Source organism: Pogoniulus pusillus, chromosome 4 (assembly GCF_015220805.1).
Source record: "Pogoniulus pusillus isolate bPogPus1 chromosome 4, bPogPus1.pri, whole genome shotgun sequence".
Classification (NCBI taxonomy): domain Eukaryota; kingdom Metazoa; phylum Chordata; class Aves; order Piciformes; family Lybiidae; genus Pogoniulus; species Pogoniulus pusillus.
The window spans coordinates 18,140,437-18,148,223 of NC_087267.1; the positions used below are offsets into that span (position 1 = coordinate 18,140,437).

Sequence of the window (7,787 nt, forward strand, 5' to 3'; positions counted from 1 at the left end):
TCCTCTCCTGAGAGAGCTGTGCCAGCCTTGAGATCATCTCGTGGCCCTCCTCTGGTTCCTCTCCAGCAGCTCCCTGCCCTTGAAGCGGGGAGCCCAGAACGGGGCGCAGCGCTTCAGACGCGGCCTCAGCAGGACGGAGCAGAGGGTGCCGAGCACCTGCTGGCCACACTCCCCTTGGTGTCCCCCACCAGACCTTTCGCCTTCTCGGCCGCCGGGGGGCACCGCTCGGGCGCTCGGCCGCAGCCCGGCCCGGGCCCGCGGGCGGCGGCGTCACGTTGCGGCGCCACGTGCGCGGCGCCTGGCCGCGCGCCCCCCGCCCGCCCCCCCGCCCCGGCGGCACGCGGGCCGCAGACGGGCCCGCCCCCGCCCCCGGCGCTGCCGCCCGCGGCCCGGCCCGCTCCGTGCGCGCTCGCTTCCCGCCGCCGCTCCGGCGGCACTCGGGACGCACACTCGCATGTAAGTGAGCTCTGAGGCGGAGGTGTCCGCGCTGCCGCCAGGCCCTGGGGCCGGGAGGGAGCGGGACAGCGGAGGGTGCCCGCCGGGACCGCTCCGGGAACGAAGTTGCCAGCTGCACTTAGTTTTGTGTACGCATCCCAGCCGCCGCCGCCGCCGCCGCCGGGGGTGTAAGGAAGAGGCGGAGCTCAGCTGCAGAGCGGCAGGGGGTATGCCCGGCGGGCTGAGCGCTCCCGGCACCGGCCCCCGCCGCGGGGAGCACCGCGGTAAACGGTGCCCGGGCGCTCCGTAACTACGGGAAGGTTAGGACACGTCAGTCCCGCTCCCACACGCGTTCCGCCGCTCCCCTTCACCTCCCCACGAACGGCGTATGTGCGGGGGACGGGTGTTGGCCGTCAGATGCCCTGCGAGGGCAGCGAGCCCCGGGGGAAGCAGAGAGGAGGTGAAAGGATGCCAAAGCTGCAGGTGCAGGGGCTTGCTTAGCACCCCGAAGGAACGGGGAGACCTCTTCTTCGGACTGCCCTGGGAAGACGCAGAATCACCATCCTTGGAAGTGTAAATGTGGCACTTAGGCAAGGTTTAGTGGGCATGTTGGCGTTGCATTGATGGTTAGACGGAATGCTCCTAGAGGTCTTGCCACCAGCATGATGCTGTGATTGAGCTCTAGTTCGAGAAAGGATGAGTTAAGGGTACCTGAGCACCCACCAGGTGTCTGAAAGTTACGTTTATAGCTAGCAACTTTCAGCATCAAAATTAGCTAGGAAGCAGACGTTCACCCAAAAAAAGTGAAGGTCAAACACCCACAGCATTCATTGCCCAGTTGCTGCCGCTGGGAATTTTTAACTCGTGCTGATACAGGAAATGCAGAAACGCAGCATTTCCCCTGGTACTCTGAAAGCCTGATGCAAGGAGCTATCCCTGAGCTCTCTAAGGAGCTTTTGCTTCTTTTCAACTCATTCAAGCCAGCACAGAGCTGGAGGAAAACCAGAGGTGGCCACTGTTAGTGCAGAGCTCCAGCCTTCAGTGCTTGTCCTGGAGAGGGGCTCAGTGAGGGTGCAAGTATGGGTAGGTACGAGCAGGACAGAACAAGGCTCACAGCTTGCTTTTGGGTGATGCAGAAGTCATGGGTTAAAAAAGGATGGACCCTACCGGTGACATTTTTGCACCTCAGAAACGTTTGAGTCTAATTTTGTTGGTGTTTTAACACGCTGCCTCTCAGCTCAGGCTGAGCTGTGGGAATAGTGGCAAGGCAGCTTTGGAGGCAAGCCCTGGAAAAAAGCAAGGAGCCGTGTTCTAGTTCTGCAGCAGTAAACTTGGGCTGACTTCCCTAGGGCTGGGATTTCAGCCTGGATGTGAGCATGACAATAGGCAGACGTGGTGATGGCAGTTTAGAAGAGTTGGAAGCATTTGTGATTCATGACGTAAGTGCGTTAGGAGGGAATTTTCCATAGGGAAAGGTTATTCTATAACTATGCTCTCTGCAGGCTTTTTATCTGCCAGCAAAACACCTGGAAGGAGATGGCTGTAAGGACAAGGCACTAGAGAAAAGAGCAGGTTTAAATTGGATGTTACAAACAAGTTCTGCACCATGAGGATGCTGGAACACTGCAAGAGGTTGCCCAGGGTTTTAGCTGAGGCCCCATGCCTGCAGCTATTCAAGGTGAGGCTGGGCAAGACTGTGAGCAACCTGAGTGGGTGAAGGATGCCCCTGCTGACTGCAGGGGAGTTGGACTAGATGAGCTTTGGAGGTGCCTTCCAACCCAAACCACTCTGATTCTGTGAGACAGCTTTCTGCATGCTTACAGAAAAAGAAACCCAGAGCAATCAAACAACATCCATTGCTTCAACTGCAGGGGGTCAGACTAGGTGACCTTTGGAGGTCCTTTCCAACCCAAACCATTCTGCAACTCTATGACTTGATGGTTCCCAGGCTGTGCTGGAATAGCCACAGTCATTACCAGAGCAAAGCAGGATGTTTAATGCTTCGTTCCTGACATTAAAATGAGCTATTGGGAAAAGCTGTAGTTGGTTGAGAAATACCTTCCTTCTTCCTATCCCTGGTTCACTGCTGTCAACAGGGTATGCCCTCAAAGCATGGTGTACCCTGCTTTGAGACCTTATGCTTTTTCCTAAGACCTGATTGCCTTTGAATGAACTCAGTTTGAACTGCCCAGGACTTGGCACTGGACGAAGAAGCGGCAGAGGTGTGATTGTTATTAACTCTAATGACAGCACCGTGGAGTATCCCGACAGCTGAACTGCTGGGAAAAGCTTTACATGAAGTTCAGGGGTGCTGGATGCCACCTAGAGGATTATCCTTGGCTGTGCTCTCGGCTGCATTTCTTCGGAACAATTGCATTTCCACCTTTCCTAGGCGTTGCCGGGGGTGAGGAGCTTACAGTGAGCATCTGCCAGCTCTTCTCCCCTTGGTAGCTGAAGGCTCACCCAGAACGAGCCGGTCTAATCGTTTGTTATGGTGCAGTACCACCCATGGGACCTGGTTGGGGTCCAGGAGACACTGTAGTCCCATCAGACCTAATGATCAGCCCCAGATGGTGTGCCAGACCAAACAGAACTGCTCTGTTTCCAATCCTGGAGCTCCACCAGACATCAGCCACCAGAAAACCACACCCAGCATTTGGAATCAATCCATGCACCACAAGGGCAGCCCAGACCTGACACTCCGTGGTTTCATTTCCTGTGGCTGTGGTCCATGCATTTCCAGAACACTGGTTCAAAGCTGCTAAAGACAGGGAATAAGGTTTATGAGTGGATGCAGGTGTCTTTGAAGCTCTGCTCCTCAGTTTATCATCTGTGTTATCAGCTATATAACTGACACTCAGCTTCCACTAGGGAGAAGGTAGCTACATCCCTCAGTATCTGAGTTTTCTGCAGCAGACTCTGTACAGAACCATCTGAGCACCAACACCATCCCATTACTGAGAAGCTCCTAGTCAGTCTTCAGGCCTTTTCCCCTGTTGAAGGTGGTGCTCATAGTGGTTTTCCCTAACTACTAGTTCTGTGCTCTCTGTCTTTTGCTGCACTACCTCTGGGACATTGTCCAGTTCCTCGTGGTCTCTTATCCCCTCAGGACAAACCCTCACTCATTGTACAGCGAAATAAGGATGCATGAAAGAGGCAAAGCTTTTTCAGTCTTCCCCATCCCTTTAGCACATCCTATAGATGAGAATTCTCACTCGAGACTGGAGACTGGGATAAGTTTCTTCCCAACCAAACCAAGGTTTCCTGTAGCAGGAACTAAAGTATCTGGGGTTCTACCACACTCCCCTTAAGGAGTAGACAGTGCTTACTAACCTGAATGTACTTATAGTCTTTATGTCCTTAACAGGGAGTCACTGCTGTACGTGCTGACCAGAGAGCAGTGCTCAGGAGAAAAGATGGAGCAGAGGCTGGGGAAGAGAACCCAAGTCCAGAGGAACCTCTTTGGCACCACAGACCGTGAGCAGCTGCAGCAGGACTTTGAGTGCATGTTGCACAGCAGCGTTGAGCAGGCCCAGCAGAAGTGGAACTTTGATTTCCTCCAGGATGTGCCAGTGGAGGGGCTCCTGAAATGGGAAGAGCTTCAAGGCCATGAGGTGCCTGCCTTCTACCACAGCCACATGGTAGGAGATTCTTGGAGACCATTGCAGCACATGAACTGCCATCTGTGCAGGGAGATCACAGGTCACCACTTTGCCCAGGTGACACTGACCAAGAAATCCAGCACTGCCAGGAAAACAGGAAGCAGGAGAATCTTGTAAGGGAAGAAAGGAAGACAGACATCTTCGACAGGTGTGTGAGAGACTGATGTGGCTCAATCAAACCTGGTCTCAGCAGATTCTTAGAGGTCCTTTAATGGGCCCATAAAGTGGTGTTGCTTTAAGAAACTGCAGCCTTTCACTGAAGGAGGAGGAAGGCACACTCCAAACTGAAGGGCGTGGGACCTATGTGTTTTTCCTGGCCCTGGGGTTCTGTTGAGGACCTGTCACAGTCAGAGCAATAAGATATTGACCACTTGAGGGTAGCTGAACTGGTTAAGAAGGCAGAGCATTTAAAAGGTAGTCTAGGAAAGGCAGAGAGGTGATGCCTCAAGTAGGAGCCCTGCAGGGAAACAGTTGCCCATCAGATAGGGAGTTACTGGGGTTTTCTGCATGCTTATAGATCTGGCTGTATGTGCCCTGTCCCCAGAGGAGCGAGGAGCACTGTCCAGCCTAGCTAAGACTTAGGAGGAATACCAGAAACCAGAGAAAGCAGCTGGGTCTCCTGCTAACTTCATCATGGGGATTATCTTTACTGAAGGCATCCAGGAATTTTAAGGGCAAATGGATCTTGGACTTGGCCAGGTGGCAGAGTGGACCACATTTTTGAAAGGTCTCTTGCCAAGTCTGGCTGCCAGGAGTGGGTTTCAGCAGCTGTAAGACCTGTAAGTTTTTGGAAGTTGTCAAGCACTCTGCATACTAAGGTCTTCTGAACATCTGGCCCCTCATTTACTCTTCAGAGTGGGATTTCAGCTTGCTGAAAAAAACTGTAGTCCCTTGGCCATAGTAGGGGTTTGGCTTATCCAGGGCTGATGTTTTCAAAGCATAGACCAGGAATTTTCTTTGGGGCATTTGGTGTGAGGTACCAGACTGAAATTACCGAGAAGATAATTGAAGCTAAGGTTTCAGGAAGCACTTTGTGAGTGGTGATGTTCTCACTCAAGTCAGACAATAGACTAATTTGCTATTTGAGGCTATGAAACTTAATTGCTACCAAGAGGTTCAGGAAGAAGTTGGGAGATTAATGAAGAGTGGAACATTATACACTGGAGTACAGAACAATGTTATTTAATGAGCCCTCTTCTCCAGAGCACATTACAGCCATTAACTAATTAACAGTATAATTTACAGGTAGGAGTACAGAAGTTTAATTCAGAGCAGTGTTGTGAAGGTTTGAAGGAACTGCTGTTCAGTTGTAAATCTCTCACTGAGTGTGTGGGAGGAAACTATGCATAGATTTCTAGGGGATATTTTTCTTCTGTTTCGTTTTCCCCAGGCAAAAAAAACCCATTTTGTCAGGGGATGTGGAAACCAAAATACCACACTGCACACTTTAACACTTTCCCAGGTGTTTTCAGAAGAGAATTGGAGAATCCTAGAATGGCTCAGGCTGGAAGGAACCTCAGAGCTCATCTCCTCCAACCTCCCCACCACGGGCAGGGACACCTCTCAACTAGACTTGGCTGCTCAAAGCCTCATCTAACCTGGATGCAGCCAGGCAGGAGGAGGCAGCCACAACCACCCTGGGCAGCCTATTCCAGAGTGTCACCACCTTCACACTGAAAAACTTCTTCCCAAGATCCAGTCTAACCCTCCTCTTCCTCAGCTTCAAACCACTTGTCCCTCTTGTCATGCCTCTAGGAAAAGTTCCTCTGCAGCCTTCCTGGAAGATTCCATCACGTACTGGAAGGCAGCTCTGAGGTGCCCCCAGAGCCTTCTCCAGGCTGATCAACCCCAGCTCCCTCAGCCTATCCTCACAGCAGAGGTGCTCCAGCCCTTGGACCATTTTTGTGGCCTTGTCTGGACTCTCTCCACCAGCTCTATGTCATCCTTATGCTGGGGACACCAGACCTGGAGGCAGGATTGGAGGCGAGGTCTCAGCAGAGTCAAGGGGCAGAATCCCCTCTCTTGCCCTGCTGCCCACACTGCTCTGGATGCAGCCCAGCACAGGGCTGCCTTCTGGGCTGCATGAGGGCACTGCTGGCTCATGGGGAGCTTCTCAGCAACCAACACCCCCGAGTCTCTTTCTTCAGAGCTGCTCTCAACCCACTCTGCACCCAGCCTGGATTTGTGCCTTCTGATGTTTTTTTTGCAGAACATTTTGTTACATTGAAGAAGGAAAAAGAAACCCTAACACCACTATTTCTATTTGGAAAGCACCACAGCAGTGGATCTAAGAGCTGGAGTGAAATGTTGCATTGCTCAGCTTGCACAAGAGGGTCCAAAGTCTTTTGATCTCAGCTGGATAAAATCCAGCACATTTCCTTTGTTTTGGTTGGTTTTACATAGCTTTATATGAACATGCTAAAGGTATTAGTTTTGTTCATTCTTGAGCCTTAGAGAAGTCTGAACAGCTTCTTCAACACAAACCCAAGACAGATGCCTTTGAGAAGCAGCCCTTGTCAGAGCTGTAGCCTTAATTCTTGTTATGTGTTGTTCTCCAGATTGCTGCTCTGCAAAGAAGCCAGGCAAAACGAATATGCAAGCTGCTGCTGCTGCAAAGACGGTCAACTTCTTGACAGCAAAGAGTCAGGGTTCAGGCCAGATCAGCTGGAATCACTTTGATCACAAATTACTGGCCTCAGAAACCACTGCTTTAACATGAATTAAAAAATCCCAGCAGACTGGATGTGAGAGTTGCAAACGGTTCAAGGTAACTGTGTGTCATGACAGGCTTGGAGAGGTCACTGTGGAGCTGAGGCCTTTCACGCCGTCACTTCTTTACATCCCCTCTTGTTTTGGTTGTAGCAGGGAGAGCTTGCTAAGTTCCACCACCTCAACCTTAACAGTGTGTGTCAAACTGACACATTAAAACAGAATAATTCCTATCCCTTTTTTTGTGATCTATTGGTCTGATTTTGTGGGTTGTTTTATTTTCAGGTGGAGGGTTTTGTGCTTGCAGCTGCTCAGCACTTGGGTGCCAAATGCTGGGATGTAAGTGGAGCAAGCTCAAATAGTTTCATAGAATCAACCAGGTTGGAAGAGACCTCCAAACTCATCCAGTCCAACCTAGCACCCAGCCCTATTCAGTCAGCTAGACCATGACACTAAGTGCTTCAGACAGGCTTTTCTTGAACACCTCCAGGGACAGTGACTTTGTTTATACCAGCAGGTTTTTTAGCCCTTCAAGTCTGTCTCACACACAAGAATTTGGTTGTGAAACCTGAAGAACTTTGCAGGTATACTCCTGTACCTTTCAGGTTATTCCTTGTTCCCAGCTGGGCCAAATGCAGCCTTTCCTTTGGATTGTGCTGTTCCATCAAGGCCAATGAATCTGCACGGTGAAAATTAAGATAGAGTTGGCTCTTTGTTTGTCCACAGTGTTTTAAAATGCCTGTTGCTTGTAAGAACACAGTGAAAATGAGAGAGATGGTTTAGTTGCCAGTTCCTGCCTGGTTTTTGTGCTATTAATCTTCCTATAAGAAAAAAAAAGGCATTAATGACACTAAAATGTTGCACAGCCTTGGTGTTGCACACACTGATTTTCTGTGACGTTTCCATGAGCCACTTTTCACTTCCCTTTTTTATTCTCCTGGATGGGACAATTGAAATCTTACAGCACATAATAACCAGTGA

At 50.9% G+C, this 7,787-nt stretch overlaps 1 long non-coding RNA gene across 2 annotated transcripts; it reads left to right on the forward strand.

Moving 5' to 3' along the window:
- Nucleotides 1–387: 387 nt before the first annotated feature.
- Nucleotides 388–7,039, forward strand: LOC135174756 (uncharacterized). Of its 2 annotated transcripts, none has more exons than XR_010302075.1 (3): nt 388–456; nt 3,803–4,245; nt 6,656–7,039. It is a non-coding gene; the product is annotated as an uncharacterized LOC135174756 (long non-coding RNA). The 2 variants fall into 2 exon arrangements; XR_010302076.1 differs by lacking the exon at nt 388–456 and adding an exon at nt 498–755.
- The last annotated feature ends 748 nt before the right edge of the window (nt 7,040–7,787 follow it).